The 25,567-nt window shown below is 34.3% G+C and overlaps 1 protein-coding gene across 27 annotated transcripts in view; it reads left to right on the top strand.

The window, feature by feature from the left end:
- Ptprd (protein tyrosine phosphatase receptor type D) overlaps positions 1-25,567 on the top strand; it is a 2,079,748-nt gene that overhangs the window by 891,969 nt on the left and 1,162,212 nt on the right. For all 27 annotated transcript variants that reach the window (XM_063251000.1, XM_063251078.1, XM_063251071.1 and 24 more), the window contains one exon: positions 18,361-18,410. The gene's annotated coding sequence lies outside the window, so the exon portion shown is untranslated. The remainder of the gene's footprint in view (positions 1-18,360; positions 18,411-25,567) is intronic.

Below are 25,567 nucleotides of genomic sequence, written 5' to 3'. Positions count from 1 at the left end.
CTTATCATGGAAGGCACGGGCTCGCTCGATTGGTGTTAGTAAGGTAAAAATCCATAACGGGCGAGTGGCAGTGTCAGCAGCCGCATTCCCCTGTGCCATAGGCCCTGGCAGGGATGTATGTGCTCTTATGTGGGTGGTGAAGACCTTATGGTGTCTGTTCTGAAGCAATGTCTGGATAGACAGGAACAGTCCAGCCACTGTGGAAGTGGATCTAATTAAACTGGCAGTCTCAAGCACTTGCATAGCATTGACCACATACCTAGAATCGGAGACAATGTTAATGGCCTCTGAGAACCGTTCAAGAATCATTTTAACGATCTGCAGTTCCACCACCTGAGGCTGATCTGGTTTAAATTGTATGGTAACCGGGGGCTTGCCTAGGATCACATAGGCGCCTATCCCCGTCTTAGAGCCATCTGTGTATATTGTAGTTGCTGGGACTAATGGCTCAGAGGCAGTAACCTTTGGAAAAATTATAGGGTGCTGAGTGACAAATGACAAGATGAACACCCATATAAGTCTGGAGGCGACACTGAGGTCCACACCTGCTGACCCAGGGGTGGCCCTTGTTGAAGGCTGCCACCCTGAGCTGTCCTGTCTCTGGGGCGGGGGCCCGTCTGTGAAGGGGGCCCCCTCTGGCCGTTTTTTGGCTCTCTAGCATCTTGTCCACAAATACGGTTGCCCTGAGCATCAAAGACCGACCTACACTCCTCAGCTTTGTGTGATCCCTTTTTGCATCGCCCACAAACATATGGTTCTTCATTCCTAGGGCGAGGCCTAGCATTTGCATTGTTTGGGCAATGACGTTTAATGTGTCCTGGCTCCCCGCAGGCAAAACACCCTTTAGCCTTACATTCCCCTTCTAACCCGCGAGGTCCCCTCTGCTGTACAGCCGCGGCCAGGAGAGCAGCCACTCCCGAGTTGGAGAGCGGCCCCCCTATCTCTCTGCATATCCTAATCCAGGCGTTGAGGTCCTTGTTCTTATGAGGAGCTATCGCTGCCTTGCACTCCTTTGTACATTGCTCAAAAATCAGCTGCCTTACCAGCGGTCGAGCCACTCCCGGATCAGAGAATATCTTATCGGCAGCATCTTGCATTCGGGCCACAAAGTCAACAAATGGCTCTGTGGTACCCTGAATTATTTTTGAAAGACACAAGGAGGCTGTTCCGGCACCACTTACCTGTTTCCAGGCGCGGAGCCCTATGGCATTGATTTGTTCATAGACAGCGCCGGGGAACTGGGTCTGGTCATCAGCGTGCCGACCTTCTCCCATAAGCATTTCCTTGTTCCACCCCCGGTTTCCCCGATTGGCGTTTCTCTCAGCCTGCTCTGCAGAGAACTCTGCGTACCAGGCTCGCCAATCCAGGTAACTGCCCGAGGGCAGACACGCCTTTGCCAGCTGAATCCAGTCCGCGGGGGTGAGGGGCCCAGAAGACAGGTTCTCCAGCATGGCAATGGTGTAAGGCGCAGTCGGCCCAAAGGTTGTAACTGCATTTTTAAGTTCTCTAATCTGCTTTATCTCAAAAGGCTCCCATACATTGCGTCCCTGGCCCATAGCTACTTGTACAGGAAATATCTCGTAGGGGCCACTATCTATCCCAGGTGGATGTACCTCATGAGACAAGCGTCCCCCCTGCCAAAGCCGCCTGTAAAAATACCGACCCGCCGGTGGCGGAGCATAAGACAGCGGCCGTGATTGGGCGGAAAATGGGGGCCCGTGCATCACTTCCTGTTCTGGCGAAAGGGGAGGGAGCTCCCAGGCGGCCGCCTCGTGGCGAGGGACCGCCTCCCTCTCGCGCCGGGGCGCACTCAGGAGCTCTCTACTCCTCCGCAGACCAGGTTGAGCAGAGCGCAATTCGCGGCGTGACGCTGGAAAAGAACCCTGCGACTCCTTATTGAGCGACTTAGGCTCCTGACAGCTGGTCTCTTTGGCCTCCCTGCCATTCAACTTTCCCTCGTCCTCGGAGTCAGACGACTCCGAGGCTAGAGCCCCGTCCTCCTCCTTAGCATCCTTGTTCCCCTTGACGGACACCTCTCGGGAGCTCCCTGACTGGGCCTGCTCAGATACCCTGCGTACTTTTGTAAGCTCTTGAGAGCTTTCTCCACAACCACCCTCGCTCTTAGTGCCGCTACCTAGCATGTTTCCCATTTTTTAATATGTTACTCACCGCGTGAGGCCCAAGGAATCCGCCACTTACGCGTGAGCCTGAGGGGAGTCTAAAAGCCCTGTAGGTGCGCGCCACCCAGAGCCCAGGCTTATCCCCAACTCACCTGTCTCGCAGCTCTGTACTGGAGCGTTGTCCACTTCCACGTCGCGGGGGTGATCAGTCCCCGGGCGGGCCTCCAAATGTCGATGTCCGCTCCCGGCTGGCAGGAAGGACACACGACAAAGTCTGGTAGTGGACAACCTTTTCTTTTTATTTTCCTTCTCCGTACAGCCTGCCCTGGGTTCTCCCAGCTGAAGCCTCCTCTGGTCCGCTCCCCGCGGCTCCTTTTGTGCTTCAGTCTGCCCCAAAGCCTCTACCGGTCCGCTCTCCGCAGCTCCTTCTGGGCTTCTACTTCCAGGCTTCTACCTGGCTTCTACTTCCGCCCAGGGGTGGCACCGGTATATATACGGGTACAGTGTCCAATCATGTTAAAGTAAGCAAGGCAAGCTGATTGGCTAACATCATCAGTTGCCAGGCAGACTATATTGTTGAGCGGGTTGTTTACGCGGTAAGCAGGAAACTAACATATTCGATGGGAGGGGTAATCTACCTCAGGCCTCACTCTTTACTACAGGCCTCACGTCCGCCAAGTGAGGCGACCGGGCTCGGGGCTGCGGCTCCCAACATATCTATTCATGTGCAAGTACATATTTGTATTCTTTATACCTTCTACAACAAAGAAAAAAATACTTTAAAACCCCTCCAGTTTTAATCAACATGATATGAACAACCATGTCTGATCACATAAGAAATATTTTCTGAAAGCAACTGATAAGTATTCCAGTGAAGTCTTTATTTTTGTACTTTCTACAAATATAAGTTCTATTGCTAGTGATATTCTATTAGTCTTTGAAATTACTTTAGTAAACTAATTGTACCTCAATTTTGGGAAAGAAAACTGCAGTTATTGAAGAGTTAATACTTTGAAGTGAGGAAGAGAAAATGAATGTGAGATTTGGCTTTAGAAGAACAATTTTCAGATTGACTACTGCATACCTAAATTCTTTCTCATATTAAATAATTTACTCCGTTTATTTTCTTTTATTTACTAACAAATGATGATTTCCTCAATGCTAAATGTCACCCCTGCTGCAAACACTGAGAGTTTACACTTTAGGTGCTTTTTGTATTACATACAAATATAGAATCATACATAAACACAAAGTATAGTCCACATTTCATTTTTTTATCCTGCACTTGTATCATTTATGTCTGTTGTAGTCAGGGGTTGTAAGGAGAACGATTAGAATCAGGATGTGGAGTTTATAATATTGTTTTATGATGGTCACCCAAAGTTAACACAAGGAAATGCCGGAAATCTATCCACAACACGAAAGACAGAATATTTAGCCAAGGGCCTGAATGCCACAGAAATGTCCTACATGAATACAGATGAAGACCAGGAGCTCATGACAGTGCCTCCCACAACAGGAGGTCTAGAGCCCACAAGAAGGACTCACACCTGTCTCTTTTCAGATCTGTGTGGGAAGGCCCAAAGATCAGAGGTGGAAGCTAGAAACTCCACGCCAGCAGGGGGAAGGAGCTATGCTGGTGGATTGAGGATTTTATGCTGGAGCTGAAAAGTCACACTAACAACAAAGATCAGGGCTGTGCTGAAAAGCACCATAGCCATCCTCAGTGAAACAGAGGCCCGAGCTCCTCCAAGGACAAACACAGTCAAGTACTTGCCAGGAAGCCAGCGTGACTAGTTCATCCTGGAGAACAAGCAGCGCACTTCTTTCCTCTGGAGCCAGGAAGCAATGGTCGATGTGAGGACCCAGAGCTTCTCCAGGAGAACCAGTGGTTCAAACAGCACCCTTTAGAAGGTCCCACAATGCCTCAATGATTCAAAAAATAGCTTCTCCTTCTCCATGTCTCTATTTATGCTGGCAACTTTCCTCACGTGGAATATCTAATGCTCAGCACCACGGTGATTTAATTCCGCTGGCAATAAATTGACCACCAGTTTCCAATCCATAACGATGTCTCATCCACATACAAACATATATAGCATAGGATCAAAACAGAATATAAATTATACAAAATGCCATAAAGATACTTAATATTTTTGTATAATTTAAAGGTACATTTCAAATCACTGAGTAAGATGAATCTCTTGTTTTTGTTTGTTTGTTTTTGGTATTTTGTGGAATATAGAACAATGACTAAATCAGTTTTTAAAATTCTTTAAGGCCTTAGTGTAAAACACTTAAAAACAAAACTTAATTTCAAATATTTGTAGAATTTAGGTGTAGAAATGAAACTAAGAAATTTTATAGAAAAGCATAGCAAAATATTTAAAAGTTTAGTTTATTGAAGAGATATTAGCGTCATGTTTTAGTTGCAACCATAACAAATGGCTGCAAATTTAATGGTTTGAATGCCCTTTTATTTTATCATAGTTCTGAAGGTTAGAAATATGAATACAACATGGTTTTCTGGATCTCTGCATAGAGTCAGGCAAGATCAACAGCAGGGTCTGACCAGTGCTGTGTTTATTTCTGGAGGATGTAAGCATGAATCAAGCTTTCAAACTGTTGACCTTTATCACTTTCTGACAGGTCAGAAGTCAGTGTCCTTGCTGGCTGCCTCCCAGCTTGATCTTTGCTCCTGCAGGTTTCCTGCATCCCCTCATCCTTTCCATGTCCCCCTGAAATAATGGGCTGCCCCTCTCACTCTGAATCTCTATTTTTTTCCGTGTGTATCTTACAGAAGCCAGGGGAAATTATCTCCATTTTAAGCTTCAAGTGATTAGGTTGACTTTAACCAGATGATCTCCTTATTTTAACATTTACAGTCTTAATTACATCTGCAAAAGCATTTCTCCTATGTAAACCACTGTATTAACAAGTTCCAGAATTGAGGCCAGGGCCAGCCATCTTTAAGGAAGTAGTGTACATGCCCCAGAAGGCATTCTGATTAAGATGCCAAAATGCAGCTCACAATGATTCATTACAAAGTCTTCATATCCTCTGTGCCTCCAAAAGTAATAACTAATGCCCAAAGCCAATGACATGCACAGAAAATCTACTTATTATGTAAATAACAAGGAGCAGATGTTATTACGTTATAAAAAACTTTTATAAAACAAGCAAAATAATCTGCAGTCTGGTATGGGACAGGGTTATCTTTCACTTCAAATTTTACTTAACTAAGTAATACGTAACAGACTCGTATTTTGACTGAGATACCTGCCTATAATTCAAACTAGTTCTTTAAGGAATATTTTTAAGTTTTATAATAAGAAAGACATTCTGTTATCCTGAAAGCCTTATAAAAACAGGCCATTGATATTTTTAAAATTATGTATTTTATTTTTGCTGTTAAGTAATTCTGGTTCATGATAGAAATTAGGGCATATAGAATAAGTTACAAATAGGAATATAGATGATGCTCCTAATGCCCAAGTACACATAAATTTTGAGTTCATATTTTAGTTGCCTTACATTGTATAGTTTCAAGGCTAAACATTATGTCATAGGTAGAGTGTTTTACATGCATTTGTATGCACACACTATATGGTTAGCTTTCCTGAAGTGTTAGGGGACTATTTATTTTTTTTTATTTTAAATCAAAAAGGAGCAAAGATTATGATACAGAATTTCACAACAATATAATAGAATATTGGCAATTATTCAATATATTGCATATTATTATCTTCAAAGTAATTGCTCAGATTATTAGATACAGGCATGAAAAAAATGAAAATGACAGCACAATCAGTTCTTTTTGATGAACATATATACACACACACACACACACACACACACACACACATATATATATATATATATATATATATATATATATATATAAAATCTTTTCCTTTTTTTTTTCTCCTTTCCCTCATCCCAGTTACACTTTTTTTGGATAGCTTTTTTTCTTTTCACTTCCATAGTATCTATTTTAAATTTAAATCCTATTAACTCCTTTTACACAAGGGAGAATATATATTTATATATGTGATTCTGATGTATTTTACTCATGGGTGTGGTCTCAAGTTGCATCCATTTAAGTATAAAAACCTCTAACATCATTTTTTATAGCTGAGTAGGACTCCGCTGCATAAAAATACTTTTTCCATCTCAAAATTTATGGGCATTTGAGTTGTTCCAAGATTTAGCTATTACAAGTTTTACTGCTATAAATTTAGGTACACATATATCATTGTGGCATGATGTTTTCAATTCTTCAGGGATTAAGGGACGGAAACTAGTTTTATGAGGAATCTCCTAGGTTTATGAGGAATCTCTAATCCTAGTTTTATGAGGAATCTCCACACTGATTTCCGTAGTGGTTGTACCACTGTATATCCCCACCAGCAGTAAAGAAGGGTTCCTTTTTCCTCACAGCCATTCCAACACTTGTTATTGGTTAATTTCTTGATGGTTGCCATTCTTTTGAGGGTGAGATGGAATCTTAGTGTTTATTTGAATTTCTCAAATGATCAGTGATACTGAAGATGTTTGCATATATTTATTTGCCATTTGTATTTCTTCATCTGAGAAGTACGTATTCATCTCAGATGTCCATTTTTGGATTGGATCTTTGAATTTGGGGAATCCCATTTTTTCATGCTCTATATAGAAGTCCCAAAAAATAGTTTAGCCTCCTATTTTTAGCTCCATGTAAAGTAATATATATGTAGTATTGTAATTATATGTGGCAATATTTTAATATATAGCAATATGTAATATAATGTACAATATAATGTACGATATAGTGATATATAAATACTTAAACTATAATAATATATAATATATATGTGTTTAATTTATATTTAATAAGTAGTAAAATTTGCAAAATATTGCCTTAAATTCTCTCAGAATTAAAAATCAGCCATAGAAAGAATCATAAGAAATTCTCAAGTATTAAATGGATGAGAACACTTTGTTTCTGTGTAGATTGATTGACTGCCAACCAGTTAGTAAGGCTATAGATGTTACTAATAGAGAAATTTTTCATTAAACGTCAAAATCAGAATTCTACTGGAGGACCTTAATGTTACTGTGTATGGAAAAATGGTTTGTTAAATTTTAATTTCATGGAAACAATAAGTATTTCTTTAATAATAATATATCACAAATATTTCATTGTATGTTTCATTAAGCATCCTTATTTTAAATGATATATATGGTTTTATCTTTTTGATAGCAGTACATTTGTCCACAGCCATGTGTGAAAAATGGAGACAAAAATTCAATTTACAGCTTTCATACTTTCATAGAATCAAAATGAAAAGGACATTTAAATTCCACATTTCATCTACTTGTAACCCCACTGTTGACATATAATAGATATTTGATAAGTATTCACCTGAAATTAGAGTATTGTTAACCCAACTTATGCAATAGATGCGATAGTATTTTATTTGCTTATTTATGTTTCTTCAACATACATTTATTTAATTGAATCTAACAGATCATCATTGTTTTTCATAAAGCGTATCTTTCTGAATATTTCAGCAGTTCCTGAGATTTGTAGGCAAAGAAGCTGCAGGGTGGGGGACCCAATAAAGAACACAGTCTGTTGATCATAGCTGCTGAAAAATGTGCTGCATTTAAATATGTTAAAGCTGTGTAAGATTTAGCTTTCCATGTAGACCCATCATGCCAAGTTCTTATTTCAAGCTTCAGAGCAAACTGATGTTTAAAAAGCATGTTTTATACATCCACATTTCAGTCAGCAATTGGATATTTATTTTTGAAAAGAGAGAGCTCAGAAGTTGGTATCTTCAGTGTTCTGCTGCCCAGAACACAAACTCTCTGTGTCAAGTCTGCTATGAAACTTCTAAACTTGCAGGATATTTTATTTCTACAAAGTGGACAAATTGACTACATTACTTGTTTAAAATTTCACATTTCTAGGTACCTACCAATTAAAATTAATAGGGGGATTAGTTCATGATTTTAGGGATTTCAGTTCTTGGTTGTCAAGCTGCATTTCTTTTAAGACTGTAGTGTAACAGAATATCATGAATCTGAACCAAGAATGGGTTAATGTATTCATAAGGTCAGAGCTTGAATGATCCTATTGTCTTGGAATAGTTCCCCACCTTGGAATATTGATAGTTATGGACCAAACCTCTAACACATGAGTCTCTGAAGAGATTTTTCAACTCCAAATCACAAGATATATGAAATATACATACTTTTTGCATTTTAAATCATATATAACTGGCTGAGAGGAAGATATTTTACCTTATACAACTGTGGACAATAATGTTTTATTTTGAAACTAATTTGTTTTTATGTATAATTGGGGTGTATTTAATACTGAGCAATTTATACCTGTTTAAAACTATTTAATAAAATATTTCATTACTTAAATACTTTCATCCAAAAAATTCTGTTTGTAAAAGTTGAGTTTTCCTATATACTTATAACTGCATAATAATCTTTGTGCAAATAATATTATAATTTTAATAACAAATACTTATTGAATGATGGTTTTAATACTCTACTCTTCTTTGGGATCAGGAAGATTAAAAAGTCTACTCTTAAGAGCAAAATAATGTAGTACATAACTTCTGTGTCGGTTGAAGTATGGCCCAGTGATTGGAAGCAAACAAAATGACACATGGAGAATGAATATACAAGCAGCCCACACCAAACCATATATCACAATAAATCTCTAACCTACAATCTCCTTAACATTTGACTTAGAAAACTCATCCAGAACCTCTGCAGCAATTGGCTCAAGAATCAAAATTTACAGGCCATTTCCAGGTTAGTGACAGCCATTTCCCCCAAATTTGTCATTATTTCCAATTCAGTGCCAATCAGAGAAAGCCAGAAATGTTCCCCAGAACCAACTGTATAAACTGCTCTGCTCCAAGAAGCTGCAGTCCCATCTCCCCATTATAAGAACCTCCAATCAGAGAATATCAGAAAACTTTCTGCTCTACTGCTGGCCTTTGGGTCTATGACAAATATAAATAAAGATGGCTGGTTCCCATGCTCTAGCCAGTTCTAAATAAATAGCATCTGGTTATTAACATGTGGGTGGTCTTTGTTTATTTCCACGGACAACAGATGTAGAATTTCTGACCATGAGAAGTGAAGGAATGAAGGGACTGCAGTAAAACAGTCAGTAGCGGCTTACAATTTGTGTTTGAGTGAATAATATGTAAAAATTGACAGTAACAGAAAGTAAGAATTCAGGAAGTGCAAAGGTTTTGGCACCAGGGGACACATTTTAATTGGTACATTTTAAGTTCAAAATAATTAGGAAGTGTGTGGGCAGGTATCTAGCAAGACATTTAGAAAATAGAATACAAACTGAGAAGTACACTTAGATCTAGACATACTGATTTGGAAACAGTCCTTGCAAAGATAATAAATAAAACCAAATAAATGAGGGTGAGTTCTTTTAGGATCATATAGAGCAAGGAAAATATGTTTATGCATCCATTCATTTTCTCATTCAAAAATTCCTGAGCATATTCTGTCCACGGACATTGTACTTGATACTGAGGAAAAGACAAGAAAGATACGCTGTAACACTGTATATTGAAAGGGACCAGTAAGAAAAGAAAAACAAAGGATACTGTCATCAGAATATAAAACAAAACCAACCAACCAAACAAAAAGTTTTGAAAATTCAGGAAGGCCACGGTATGATCTTTGGAAGAAGTGATTTTCACAAAGGAAGAACCGTCTCATACTGATTCAACACTGCAGATACTTCATTCTGACACTGAGTTTGACAGGAACGTGGAGCTGGATGTGGTGTTGCATGCCTACAATCTCAGCACTTTGGGAAACTGACTCAGGAAGACTGCAAATTCATACTCAGCCTGGGACATTTACCAACTCAGCCAGACTCTTTCTTAAAATAAAGGAAGAGCTAATGATGTGGCTCAGGGAAACGTTCTAAGTTCAATCTCTGGTATCACACACAAAAACTAGCATGGGACTTGATACTTTGGTATCATTGGAAATATCCAATAAATATTAGATCAGAATTTTTAGGGTTTCAGAGCATAAGAAATCAGTATAGAGTACTCATTCAAGAGAAAATTGAGAAATAATTTGAAAAGTTATGATATTTAAAGACAAAACTGTTCCGTAAAAGGAAAACTTAAAATTGTATCTAGGAAGGAAATAACAAGACTGAGAAATTCATCGGTGTTAATATAAAACACAATGATGTGTACTAATTCAGGACTGGCAAAAGGGAATGAAAGTAAGATTGTAAGAAGGAAATGCATTCTTTCTTAAAGATGAACTGAAGAGGAATTGTTGGAGATACATAAGTACTTTAGAAGTACAGTATAGGAAAATGGAAGTTGCTTATGTGAATAATCATCCACGAAATGTAAGAAAAAATTCAGAAAGAGAATAACTTGCAAATATTTCACTGTAGTAGATATTAGAAAAATAAAACATAATGAATTTTTGAAAAAATATCATGAAGCACAAGTATCACAGCTGTGTGGTAGTATAGCAAAAAATAAACAAAAAAAGGAAGAAAAATTTTCAGTTTAGCAGCTTTCCTTTCCAAAGAATAGAAGCTAGAGAGGATTTTATGAAGCATTACCATTTAATCGAATATAGGGAAGACTAAGGAGAGAAAACACATGTGGGACACTCCAGATACATGATCTAGAATTAGTCCATCTTAGAAATAAAGAAACTCTACCTTGAAAAGATTTAAACAACTGCCAATGTTATTAAAGATTCTGTTTCATTTCCCTCAAGTGGAGCCTGAAATTCTTCATTTATAATATTACCAGGTCTATTAGGGAGAATTTGTTTTTTAACAACAATTCAAGTGATTTTTGTGTGCAGTTATTTGAGATATAAAGCTGTATATCCTATTTTTCTCTCTGAATTAGCAGTTCGGTGGAAAGTATGATAAAGAAATAAAAGAACATAGGGTACTTTTCACAGCTTTACTGAAATAGCCATAAAGTGAAGCTACAAGGAGACTAAACACATACAAATAATGCTCTCTATAGATGGTGAGAGAGAGGAATGTGGTAGTCTTGTTGGCAACTACAGGACAGTCTGTAAGCTCATCTCTGCAGGTGCAATTTTGAAGTGAGATGAAAATGAATGTTGCCATGGTTACACATTGATTTACATAAAGGTTACCCTGATGCTGTATACTTTCACACATTCTTACAGATTTTCCAATATGACTGTTTCCAGTAACTAAAGGATGATTGTAATATTCTGAGATTCAATTTACTATTTTAATTTCTTCTAAAGTAAATAGGGATCTATACATGGCTTATTTTATGATCAACATTTTTAGTTCTTTAAGCATCACCAATTAGTGTGATACAATGTCAGTTTAGAACTATCTTGACAGATTAATTCATGAAGAAGTGTTTGGTGGATCTCTTTGTAATACCCTCATCTATAATTTGATGTTATTTCTGTCAACAATATCAACACATTAAATTATTTTTATAAAATTTTAGTGCTTTGAATAATTTCATCATGCATTTTCAGAACTGTCATCTTCAGAGGTCAAAACATTACAGATAAGAATGTGTAAATTCTGGATCAAGATGCATAAATCTGGCTCTGCTGAGCAATGTATAGCACATTAGACTGCTAAGAGACATGAATTCACTATTGCAATGTCTTTCATAATGTTTTATATGTTTTTAATGATGAATATCATTGTAATCACTAGTTTTATTTAATAAATTTTAATGAGTATAACATTTTATACAGTCATTTTAGAATTTATGAATACAATTTAAAGATTGATATACATTCATTTACAAGAATAGGAAAGGGACCTCAGCCAACAGGCTAAAACATAAATTCTACACTGTAATACTTACCAGTAACACTTTTTAAAAACCATTTCTAGCCAGGTACTTTTTGTGTTGTAGCTTTCAAATAATTTTCAATTATACAATGAAATCCTCACCATATCCCTGAGAGGCCAGTGTTTAGTCCCAATGTTAGTTAATTTATGAATACCTACCTCAGTAGATTGTAGACACTGGAAGATAAAAATTATAATTTAGTTTTTTTTTATTTTTCCTGACATATGCTGTCATATTTCGTAGTATAAAGTTAGATAAATTTGAGTTCTCAATATGTCATGCAATGAATTAAAGTAGGACAATTAATTGTAATCAAATTATTTAAGGCATGAAATTAAACTACTAGTGAATAGACTTTTAAAAATAATCTTATTAAGATGTAATTCACATAGCATAAAGTTCATTTATGTGCAAACCTTAAAAATGTACCATTCTCAGGGCTGGGGATTTAGCTCAGCGGCATAAGCGCCTGCCTTGCAAGTAGGTGGTCATGATGTTCAATCTCCGGTACCGATAAAAAATATAAAAAACTAAAAAATAAAAAAAAATGTACCATTCTCTATATTTAATATTTTCAGAATTATATTATGCCTACTGCTATCTAATTCTATACTAATGTACTTTCATCACTTACAAAGAGATCCCACAACCTTTGGTAAGCATTTTCCATTCCTATCAACCTTTACCCCCTGAAAAACCACAAATTTATTTTCTGTTTCTATGGAATGTATTTCTCAGTCTCACTGAAGAAATAACGTATGCAAGTCTGAGGAGCCACACCAGGCTGTGCCCTATTGCCTTACTCTGTTTGAGAGTGTTGGATAAAAGAGAGTGTGTTGACCTTTGATGATGTAAAAGGATAGCTACAGCTAAAGCCATTAATTCTGCATTCCAACCCCCAGTGAAAAGGAAGGAACATAGATATCGGCCAAGCTTTTTACATTCCGTTTTCTAGACTTTGCTGACTACTTTTGCCAGTACCCGATCTCTTGGTACTGTGACCAGCAATGACTCTCTTACTCCACGTGATTATAAACTGACCTGAAAATCAGGAATTCTTTTACTAAAACAGTAAGGTGAGAATTTAAAATACCCACTGTTTTATTCAAATGAGAAAGATTTGTTCCAAGTGTGTTACCTGCCCCTACGAGACACGTGTTTCTAAGATGCTGTTTGACAGTCTTGAAAGAAGTAAAAGTTTTTGTTTTTGTTTTTGTTTTTGTTTTTGTTTTTCAAATCATTATTTACAGTTTACAAAGAAGATGGAAGAATTTCTGGGTTTTAAAGAAAGGATTTATGTTGACTTATGCCCGAACTATTTGCACGTTACATAAAATATTCACGATTTTGTAAAATCTTCTGTGTTCTGAAATTTATTGACAGAAAATTTCAGAAATTGGTAGGTCTTATAAATAATGCATAGTTTTTCAAGAGAACATGTAGTGAGGTAGATATGCAACTATCATTATCTAAAATTAATACTAGTAATATTAGATTTGTAAGGATAGATTTTAATTTATACTATAAGTAGATTTAATGATTGGGGATGTCATGCCATCTCTACTTTAAGTTGGCATTTCATATTTCTTTCTAAATAAACAAAAGAGCAGCCCCTAATTTCCTTTACATCTTTTCATTGTTAAACTAATATTTACACTGCATACAACTATGGATCAAGACAGTTAACATTTGAATCTCAGCTGTGTCATCTACTAGGAGTGTGTTATTGGATATATTCATCAATCCCTGTAGTCTATTTTAAATGAATACAATAAGATTCTTCAAAATATCTTGTAGAATTGTGGAAATAAAATGAAATGAAGTTAAGTATTTGATATACTCCTGGGAAAATAATATGTATTCAATTGTTGAGTATAGTTTATCTAACAGAAACTACCAGAAAATTAAGAATGCACATATAATAATTACATAATTACCACTAATCTTGAAAGTAATACTTCACATATGTGCTCATTCAAATAGTATTTGGAAGAATATTGCACAATGATTAAACATCAGTTAAAGATGTTTTGTATGATGGTTGATAGCTTAGTGTGAAAGTATATTTAGTGAAAACTTTGTGTTATAAAGAACAATACCCTCATGACTCTATATATAAAATAGTCCAATGCCTAACATATATTTTGATAAGTATGATCTACGAGATTATTCTACCTTGGTATATGGCTTATGATCAGGTTGAATTTTTTTTGAAGTTGGCACAAGATGTTGCTGTGTATCTTGAGATGGCCTGAAATATGCTATGTAGCCCAGACTACCTTAGCCGCTGGAATACTGGGATGAGAGAGACAAATGCCACAATGTACAGTGCAAGAAAATGTTGAATTTTTATTCCACAACGTATTAGTAAAATGTTTTTTTTTAAGAATTTACTTAGGTAAATTTTAGCATTCAGTCCCTAATTTGAAATTGTGAAAAGCTCTAATACGTTTGTGAGCACTGAGGATGCATGAAATAAAATACAGTAATCTTATGAAAGTATTATCTATAATAATTATTATTTTCTTAAACTTACAAGTATCTTTATAGTTATGCATAGTTAATTATTGAAAAGTCTTAACATTTATTTAATACTTTTTTTGTAAGGTTAGGGATATGTTCAGTGCTTGCCTAACATACGTAAGGCCCTGAATTCAATCCCAACAACTGCAAATGAATGAATGAATGAATGAATACTGTTCCCTAAGTTTCAGATTTCCAAATTATTTTTATATTTAGTTCTTCCCTCTCACCCTCCAAATCAATCTCTCTGCAAATTTAAACCAAGTTTAAATTTAAACCAAAGCAATTTAGTATTTTATAATCACCATCTGACATGCTAATCACCATCTTTGAATCACCATCTGACATGCTAATTACATGAATTTGTCCAAATAGTAAGTATTGGGTATGATAAATTCAGCCATCGATGGCATGAATTTACCTTTATAAATACTAATTTAAGTGCAACTATTAAACTTTTTATTAATTTGATAGTCATATGAACATTGCTCTAAGAATTCCCTATCACATAATGGTTTAGGATATTAGAATTATGAAATAACCAGTAGTTTCTCTAGAGGTTTCCTTACTTAGTTTAGCAGTAGTGTTTTCTGAATTGTTGTATCTCCAAAAATAAGTACATTTAACTGATCAAGTGTATTTAACTAAATGTTTACATGAAATATAATGTTCTGAAACACATGAAGGATAAAACTCTAACCCAGTACCAATATCACTGGGTTAATACCAGCAGGCAAAATACATTTTGCATATATCATTAAACAGTTTAATAACTAGTCCTGCAATATAAATATCTCCACTAAAAATATTTGTGCATATGATGTTAAAATTGATTATTTCCTCTTTAAATAAAGCTCAGAACTCGGTACCCTTCCCTGAGTCAAGCCTCATATAACACTGAAAAATTTGGAGTTAACTGTATTTCTTCATGAGGTTCTCTGTATACCTAAAATCACCTCGCAGGCTTGGATTTAGCCATAAGAAAGCAATTTGTCAAATGCATTCAATACCATTCCTAGAACCTCTGAATTAATTAATTGATTTACTTATTTGTCTTTTTGAGACATGGTTTCACTATGTAGTTCAGGCTGGCCTTGAACTCGCTTTGTAACCCAGGCTGACCTCGAACTTGCAGCAATCCTCCTGTCTCAGTCTCTGGAGTGCTAGGATCACAGGTGTGCACCACCATGCCCTGCCTGAGTCCCTGAATTTAAATATGGACAGTAGCTTAACAATCACAATACCCACAATCTATTCAACTGTAATGATGTTGTTTAATACAAAAAGGTAAACATTGTATTCGTTGTTAACAATTAAATGCTCATTTTCAGATATAGACAAACATGCTAGATGTGACTGGAGGACATGCAATGCTTACATGCTTTTTATTGAAACCCTATGAGACAGCTGAAAGCCTCACTTTAATATTACAAATATATAGCATGGTGCCCACAGGAGGAATTTAGCTTCTGATAGTGCTAAGAAATAAAAAAGAAACTGTTGTTTGTGTATTATAAAGTCAAAAGCTTAGAGCTTTAAATTTTTAATAACAAAATGGTAATAACAATTAAAATTTTAATTTGTGTATCCAGCAAGTTTAGTGGATATTGGTAATAATTTCCTTTCAGCCAAATGTTTATTGTAACACTTCACTCTTTTCTAGTTCCACCAAAATTGTTGCATCGCTTGATGAAAAGGAAGAGTGGGAGGATTACTGAGTCGTTGATTGACTTTTTGATGTACGAATGTTTTAAGTCACACTGTACAGATTCCTCAGAGAAGTTTCCCTTTTTAACTTATTTCAGTAGGAACTAGATCTCCTGAAATTATCGTCTCAATTCTTTTAAAGAGAATGAAAGCAGAAAGTCATACTAGAAGAGTAAGTCTGGATGCAAAAGATTAAGCCGTGTGCTCAGGGTTTGGTAAAAGCGGGAAGGAGACATTTCTGTGGGGAGCTCCCGACACTGGAATGGGCAGACCAGTAGAGATGACACAACTAGAGTGGGACAAGATAGACTGAGAATCGCAAATGGGATGGATCTAGTCTGCGCCACAATTAACTCACTGAGTTGGCCAAAAATTTCAGAGGATTCATAATTAAAGTTATAATTCTATACATGAATTTTGGTTTGCAGAATAAGAACAACATACTTTAACAAGTACGTTAGCACCTTCATGGCAAGTGCCGTTACTTTCCTGTAACATTAAATGAAGAGGATGATATATATACTTCAGTTTTCAATTGGTTCTTTGTAATGTCTGATTCACTTTTATGAATGATAATCTGTTCTAAAAGAAAATATTACTCCTTTATCAATGAATTTATGTATAACTTTTCTCTAAATTATGGTAAAACTAGTTGGAACAATTATCATTACATAGATGCTGAAATGAATATACCCTTCAAAATAATACTAACTGTTGGAGTACTGACCTGATAGATTCAGTGTGTTACAGTTTCTCTTTTCTCTTTTATTATGTTACAATTATCTAGTCATCACAGAATAGAGAACCTATGCCACTTATCTGTAGTTTCCTAGATTTCAAAAATACTGATAGTTTCTTCAATAATAGCAGAGATTATATGTTGTTTCTTTTGTTTCGTTAAAACAGCATTTATAGACTTAGAAATAAATAGATTTTTTAACATTTTTTTATTTTATGAAGAAGTAGAAACAAAATATGAGAATAACTAGATAATACCCTCGATTTCATTATGTTCAAAGTACTTACTCAATGTACAAGACATACACAAAAGAATCTTTCCTCCAAAAAAGAAACAGATAATTGCACAAAGTTTTTGCAATGAAGAGAAACTAGTAGTATAAATGGAATAAATTAGCATATTAATAAGTATTTTGAAACAGTACAATAGGTCACTTGAGGAATTATTTATTTATTGGTGAGGATTGTTTAAACTTCTTACCTCCTACTTATCTGTGGTTTCTCTTATATGAAACTATATATTTGTGTGTGTGTGTGTGTGTTTGTGTGTTTGCATGTGTGTGTAAAAAGAAGTAAGTTAAGAGCTAAAGAATGTGTATTTATTAGGTAGTATAAATGCATCAAAATTATAAAAAAAAGTTTATTTGATTGCTTTTGTTTTGAGAATTCCACTTACAATCCTGAGCTTTCCAGGCAAGTGCCGTGCCACTTAGCTAAACTTCTAGTCCCAATAATATAAACTTTGCAAAAACAATGCAGCAACTATTAACTAAGGTCACTGATGAAATGAACCAGGTGATTAGATTTAAAAGCAGTATCATACTACATTTTTATTAAAACAAAAGACTTCACCTATTTAGGATGTATAATAAACTATGGAATACTAGGCTGTCTTTAAAACTTCATATTCATGATGAGTTCTGTATTATTCGATGATTAGGATAGATGAATAAGTATAAAATAGTACTAATACATAATAATCACATTTGAGTGTGTGCATGTGAATGTGTATACACTCATCCTGCTAAATGAACGCAGCAGATATGGCTCTCTGAAATGATATATGCAAAATGTATTTTGCCTGCTGAAGTAGCAAGCTCTCATAGTCCCACAAGAAAGAAAGACAATAACAAAAATTTTCTACTTGTTTGTCATCCTTGCTTTAAACAGCCTAAATTAAAGCAATTAAACTTAAATCACAATAATTTGATATGAGCTGATGTAAGTGGTAATGCTTTTTCAGGCAAATATTGTCAAAACTGTCAAATTAAATGTACATTAACTAGTCATAGTACAAAATTTCTCATAATATTGAATTTCTATCTTTTTATGGTGTTTGAATTAAAACTGAATGCCAGAACTAACATAGAATATTTTTGGTTGTACTTTTCTAGGTCTCAGGGTGGTGAACTTTTTCTTTGAATTCCTAACCTGTGAATTTACGGTAAGATGTTAATTAATATACCTAATTTTAGAGTTATTTTCTTTTTGATTATTCCTGATTAATAATGTCTAGTTTTTAAAAGTAAAGGGAACTGAGATGATTCACTTGCTATTTTATTATACATGTTGAAGAAACTGGGATATTTTCTATCAAAATTTCTATATTTAGGGGTAGATTATAATGAGTTATTTGATGTCATCTTTCATGGGGTTCTAACTGAATTTAAAAAATGACGGTACAGAAAGGTAAAGATTTATAAAACAGAAAAAGTACTTTGGGCATGAGTGACAATTTTATATATTAACTTTTCCATAGCAAGGTCTATTTGATTCCAATGAATAGAGACGGTGAGTTATTTAAAGTAAAACTTATTTTATCACCTGTCAAGATTTATCAAAACCAGGTTCCTTTAGAAAGACTTGATGTCCAAGCTTCAGGGAATTGAAAGTAACATGTAACTGTGGAAATAAAATAAGAAATAATAAGTGATTTCAAGTCAAGTTTTAGACAATTTATTTGTATAATAATTCATTACAAAACATATACAGGTATATGCTGATTTGTGTTGTGAAAGTGGTAGTTTAATTATTAAAAAGAATATATAGAGTGGATCTGTTCTTAAATAGTAAACATGCTAAAGATAGAGCTCATAATAAAATATATAAAACCTAGAAAATTTGAATATTGTATTATAAAGTTTATATGTAAGGAGAAATATTTTTGGAAGCACAAAGGCAACTGGTGAAAGCTGTTTATATGGGAATGTAGATTTTTGAAGTGTATTTTGAAGAAGATGTTTTAAATGGCTGTAGATAATAGTCAGGTCTGGGAACTCTAAGGTGTGATTTCTGGATGGATTTTTTATGTACATTCACCATACAGTGACTAAAAGTGAATGTCACTTGGAAAAAAGGGATATTACTTCATCTTACCAGGAAGATTTTGCTAATATTGGAATAAATTTTGGAGAGTTACTTGGAGATATATATAATCACCAAGTAATATTTCATAAATTATTACAATTTATAAAATGTTTAAATATTTAAATATTAGAAAATGTTTAACAGAATATTTAAACATGACATACTTAAAAGGCTTATTATCAGTAGTATTTGAAATTGTTATGTAAATATACAAAGAGAAAATTACTCACCTTTAAAGATGATCTCACTGAATTCTAAAATGAATTTATTCAGATATCCAGCACTCATACAAGTTTAAAAATTTGAAAGACCAGTAGAAGTTGCTTGCTATCCCTAATTTGCTATTTATTATTCACTGTTCCCATAGCACATAAACAGTATCTTGACTTCTAAAAGCAAAATTTCCTTTCCTTTTCACATTCTATGAATTAAATTATACTGTAGATTCTATTTTTTTCTTGATATTCTGTTGATGAGATTGTGATGGTAAATGTGATGGCAAATCATTCGTCTTCATTGCTTTATAATATTCAACTGGGTGGATAGTCCGAATTATTCATCCTTTCTCACACATCATAAGCAATTGAGGAACCTTCATACTTTGGTTCTTAGGAGTAGTGGTGTTAAAGATATCAAGGCTATGTCTTTTAGGAACAAATATACATGCTCCTTTGTGTATGCAGGCTATGTGTATTCTGGTATAACAGATAATGACAGTTAACCAAAGTGGCTATCAATTTTTGAAAGCAGGACATGAAGTTCAGTTGCACCTACAGATGCCACTAATTTGAAATTTTGACTCTTGTCATTTTAATCATTTTGATTAAAATTGTAATTGTGTATTGTGATATTTTAATTTGAATATCTTAAAAATAATAATAAATATTTTTAAATCTTGCTATGGTTCTCTTTTTTGAAGTATCCTGAGTTTATTTTCTTCTCCAGTAGATTATCTGTCTTTGAAAATGATAGTGACTATCTTTAGTTGTGTTTCATGACATGTTATAAATAGATTCAAAATGCTTAACTTTCATGATTACTTTGATTTTGGGGAAGACCAAGAGGCCACTTGATGTCATATTGTATAAATAAGGCTCTTGGTGTTTTTCTGAGCCTGCCTTGCCCTTGACTGGAATTTGGCAGCAACGTTCACCATGTTGTTGATTCAAACTTAGAAAGACTCTCTGGAAAGGGAATTCGCAGATCTGCTTCAGAAAATGGCAAGAACAATGGGATGTTTGTTCAAAGTGAGGGGATATATTTGGGGGAGGGGAATTAATGGCAATATGTCTTTTACTATAATATTTTTTTAAAATTTAATTTGCATATTTTGATCAACTCTTGGACATATAATTACAAAATGCTGATCTAAATGGATAAACTCAGTAAACTATCACAATTTTCATATTTATCCATTAGGTTTATATTAAAATGTCAAAAAATGCAATGGCAATTTTCCTGTGTTTATTACATATACATTTTTATGTACAAAACTATATTTCTTCACATCATTATATCTAATAGAGTGTATATTGTAAAAATCAGTATTGTTTCTATATTAAAATTCTGAGATAATTACACAAGTTTCAGGCACAGATCATACTAAATATGCATGGGTTTTATATTACATTTTTTCTTCCTTAAGTAATAATCTTATTTTTTTTTAAATTTTATTTAAGGAGAAAAAAGAAAAAAAAAACAGAAAAAGGGTACAAGTTATACAGAATTTCAGAAAAATAAGCAGTAGGAAATCACTAGTTAATTACATATTGTCATCTTACAAATAGTTGTTGAAGTTACAAAATTAAAGCATATAGAGGGGACTTTCAAACAGTGAGACTGCAAACAGATTTGTTCAATGATCCAACAAAAGTCAATAATATGGTTATCTTATACACTTAAATATGTATGCAGTTATAATCTTAATTTTAAAACATCATCATCATCATCATAATAATAACATGATTCATCCATAATAATTTATTTTTAAAAATTATTCAGATATGATAGAAATTAGTCCTTTATTTAAACAGCAGTTGGCAAAATTTGTTTTTTCCCATTCTATAGGTCTCCTCTTCCCTGTTGGTTGCCATATTGCATGTAATCATTAGGTACTGCAAGCAGGCAGTAATAAAAGTAAAAAAAAAAAAAAAATAGCAACCAAAAATACATTATAATGGTATCAGTAAGAAGTTGGCATGGAATTTCACTGAATTCTTAAGTACTGTTATGTGGACAATAAATTTCTATTATTTTAAAGGAATTAGAACAATTTGGATGATAGGAAAGGAAAATAGAGTTGAAGAATATTTATTACCCAAAGAAATAGCAATTTTGAAAAATTAATAATTTTATCAATAGTTCCATTGTCCTGATATTTATATGTAAAAAATAGAGCTTGAACCAGTATGGAAAGAAAGAAGCAAAAATAAATAAAGAAGGAAGGAAATAAAGAAAGAGAAAAAGGATAGGTCATAAGTTCAAACACCCAGTACAAAAATAAATAAATAAATGGGGTGAGAGTGTGTGTGTGTGTGTGTGTGTGTGTGTGTGTAAAAGTGTGTGTGTTTGTGATATGTGTTTATGAGAAGGAGTTAGAAGAAAGAGATGACACGGAGGTTTTACATAATCTGGGTTCTGAAACATCAAGATTACAACCACACTTCCACTCTCCTTACCTACACTTTAAAGGCAATAGTTAATAATGCACATAAAATATTAGACAAATCATAAATTCTCTGAACAACTTTAACCTGTGGACAGTTCTAGTTGGACATTTAAAATAGTTATTTTGTCCCAGATACCAAATGGACATATCTGAGTTATACTAAAATCTTGAAAATATTGTGTGAAAAATATTAGCCCAAAGTAATTTCTTATGTTGATAAATTTCTGAAAATGAGAATTAAATTACAAACTTTTGCTCTTCTCTTATAAATAATAATGTATAATTAATAGGTACCTACATTCAAACTAAATATTTGGGCCTTTATCTTAAATTCCAATCCACAGAAGTTTGTAACATCTCTTATTAACATAAGACTTTTTCATATTCATAAAAACTAAATGAATATTAGAATATAAATTTACTAGAGGAGGCATTATGTTAGCATCTTTTTATTTTGAGTCTGTTTGAAATGGCATATAGAATAGCAAACATTTTATAATTGTGGGAATGGATTTATTCATTTCCAAAATGTAATTTTCAAATTGAAAAATGATAACATATAAAACTTTCATTTTTTGTTCACTTTTTCCTTATTAGTGAAGACTGTTAAAATGATTTTTAAATATTTGTCTATGATTTTTCATTGTTTCTTTGAAGCACCATTAACTTTAGCAGTCAAATATTCCTCTAATAGAGAATTCAAGCATGACAAACAATGTATTAAATAAAATCTCACACAACATTATTTTGAATATTATACCTAAAGAGTTTGCCCTCACATGTAATAAAAATATTACTGCAAAATTTTCGGGTCAAATCATCATATCAGTAAAAGGGAAATATAAATTAAGGATTATATCATATAATTGAGAGACATTTTTCTCAAGAGCTCGAAGAAAGAATCTATTTATTAAAATATGCATACAATTCTCAAATTAAAATTCCCAGTTTGCTATGGAAACATACATCCATAGCACTGATTTGATCAGTATTTTGTTTTAAATGTTGGGAATAATTTTGGTTAAGAGTATGTGCTTAAGTAATAAAAATATACTATACCTATTTTTTGGGACATATGAAGACAGGATTTATCAGAGTAAATATGCATTTGATCAGATTTTCATTTGACATAAACTAACTGCAAGTAAACTGTGAATGACATAGTTGCAGGCACTGAGCTACAGACTAAATAAAAGAACACTTTGTACTTTGAACGCTCATCGTAAAGGGCACACCAGGACATGTGATTACTAAACTGTAAGTCAGCCTTGCAATAATTATTTCTTCTAATCCTCACAATGCCCCTCGAAGGGAAGGATGTTAGTTCCAATAGAACCAATACTAAAAGAAGAAAAGGTCACATAAATATGATAAAGGATAAGGCACATAACAGATGCCATGAGAAAGGAATAGAGCAAATATAAGTGTAATTATGTATATTCTGTCAATATATTTTATCAAAATATTTACTTAAGAAAACAAAGTTTCTACATGGTAAATAAATTGCTAAGACTTCAGTGATTTTCTCTCGGCCAGATGCAGTCTTCTTTTTCCTAATGTTGATGTTATTATTACTATGGTTTTTATTTGCTATTGCTACTCTCCTTATGCCAGAACTCTGATTTGTACGGTTATTAATAAACATTACACAAACATATATGCAGGTCAAGGGTTATAAGAAACAAGTATATGTTTCCCTGTTTTCCTGGTGACACATGACTGATACTTGCATGGCTGCTTAGTTTGTTTGTCATTACTGGGACACAATACCTGACACCCACAGTTTAAGGAAGAACAGGTTTCTTTCTGTCGATTTTGTTCTCTAGTTGGTTTTGTTTGGAGTCCATGTCTGGTCCCTGATCCTTATGCTCTGGTACTTTTCTTCTGTTTTGCTTTTCGACCACCATGCTTCAAGGATTTTTACTTCTCTGTTTTATCTCTCCCAGTATAAATTGTGTTTGTTATATTTTATATTGAACAATAGGCAAGCTGAATAATACATATATGATAATGGGACAAAATAATTGCTAAGATTTTTTTCTTTTATCCTGAAATTTTATGATGCTTTATCTATTTACATGAAAGTGAAAGAACATTTTGATTGGCTTCTGAGGCATCCAAAACTTTTGAGATTATACCATTGAAACCACAAGAAAAAAATTTATTCTCTACATGGACAAAAAAATTATTGTACATAGGCAAAATAGCATCTGTTTTTCCTCAAAGAGAGTTACCCTTAAGTACAGTGTATCCTTCTTTAAAAGCTAGTGGGAGAAAACTTGATGGTGACATATGCAGGACTGCATAAAGAGGACTGAAAAAAGGAATCAGCTAAAAATACATGTTTGATAAACTGGGACATCCTGGCCCAATCTGTGCTGGGGATAGCTCTGGGGATAGGATCCTTTAAGAACTATTTTTTTCCTCATTTGGGTCTCTCTTTTCCTTGCTTATTTTTCTCAAACGTTTTCTAGTTACTTGAGATTTAAGTCTTAGAGTTAAAGAGATATCTACAGTCAGGAAGAGACAGGAGATTTCCAGTTGCTGGGAAGTGTTGTGTTATATTAATGATGATAACCACTGGAATTCCCATAAACCCCAGAAGGAATGAGAAGATATCCAGAATTGTGTATTCCCCTGATTTGGGCATTTTCCTTATGTGACACCGAGTGATCAAATTCTGAGTACATTTGTTAGAAAGTTTTCCTAAAAGTTATAAATACATAACTAATTTATATAACATATATATTTTTATAAGATATAAGCCAAATTTGTTATCCAAGAAATAAAAGAATAACCTGTGTTTTCTTTTTAGGGAGTTTTTTGAAAGAATGTAACAAACAAAAATGTTACTGTGGTGAGTTAGTGCTTTTGGGATGTAGGTTATCTTACTTTTCTTTCCTTGCTGAGACAAATATCCAACACCAAAAGTTGAAGAAGGAAAGGTTTATTTAGCACACAGGTTCACAGTTTTCACAGTCCATAACTGGCTCAGTCCAAGGCTGGGTGGCTTGGTAGAAAGATATCCCAGAGGGGAAACAGTTTATTGCATCAGAAGACAGAAAGAGCAAGCCAGGTAAGGGGAATGAGTCTCTTTTTGGCACTTATATTGTATCCAGTCTACCCGGCTTAAAGCAGTTCCGATCCAACCGCCTCCAGAAAAGTTTTATAACCACATGAGATTTCAGGGGACATCCAAACACAAACCATAACATAAGTGTTAGGAAAGAGTAATACATAAAGGATGATTTAATTTATTTGTACATGTATTTTGATAGATATATTCTTAAAGCATAATGATAATTAAAACACATACATCAAGGCAATTAAAACCAACGCATAAGTGAGTGAGACTGTTTCTATATTGGGGCTTTTTGCCTGTGTCAAAGGTATTTTTTGACATGTGAAAGTGACACCTTGATATTCAGAACTGAAGCTCTGTTGTTAGAATTCATAGCTGTGTTTGAGGCATTTAATATCATACCTATTAATAATTTCTACTGTTGAACAAAAGACCCAATGCACGTTAAAAACTGTTGAGGAAATATAAGAGCACAATGTCAGAG

Source organism: Cavia porcellus, unplaced genomic scaffold, assembly GCF_034190915.1.
Source record: "Cavia porcellus strain 051 isolate PalLab524CR breed Dunkin Hartley unplaced genomic scaffold, mCavPor4.1 scaffold_1, whole genome shotgun sequence".
Lineage (NCBI taxonomy): Eukaryota > Metazoa > Chordata > Mammalia > Rodentia > Caviidae > Cavia > Cavia porcellus.
Note: the sequence above shows the minus strand (reverse complement) of the source record. Positions and strands in the feature narration are given on the sequence as shown.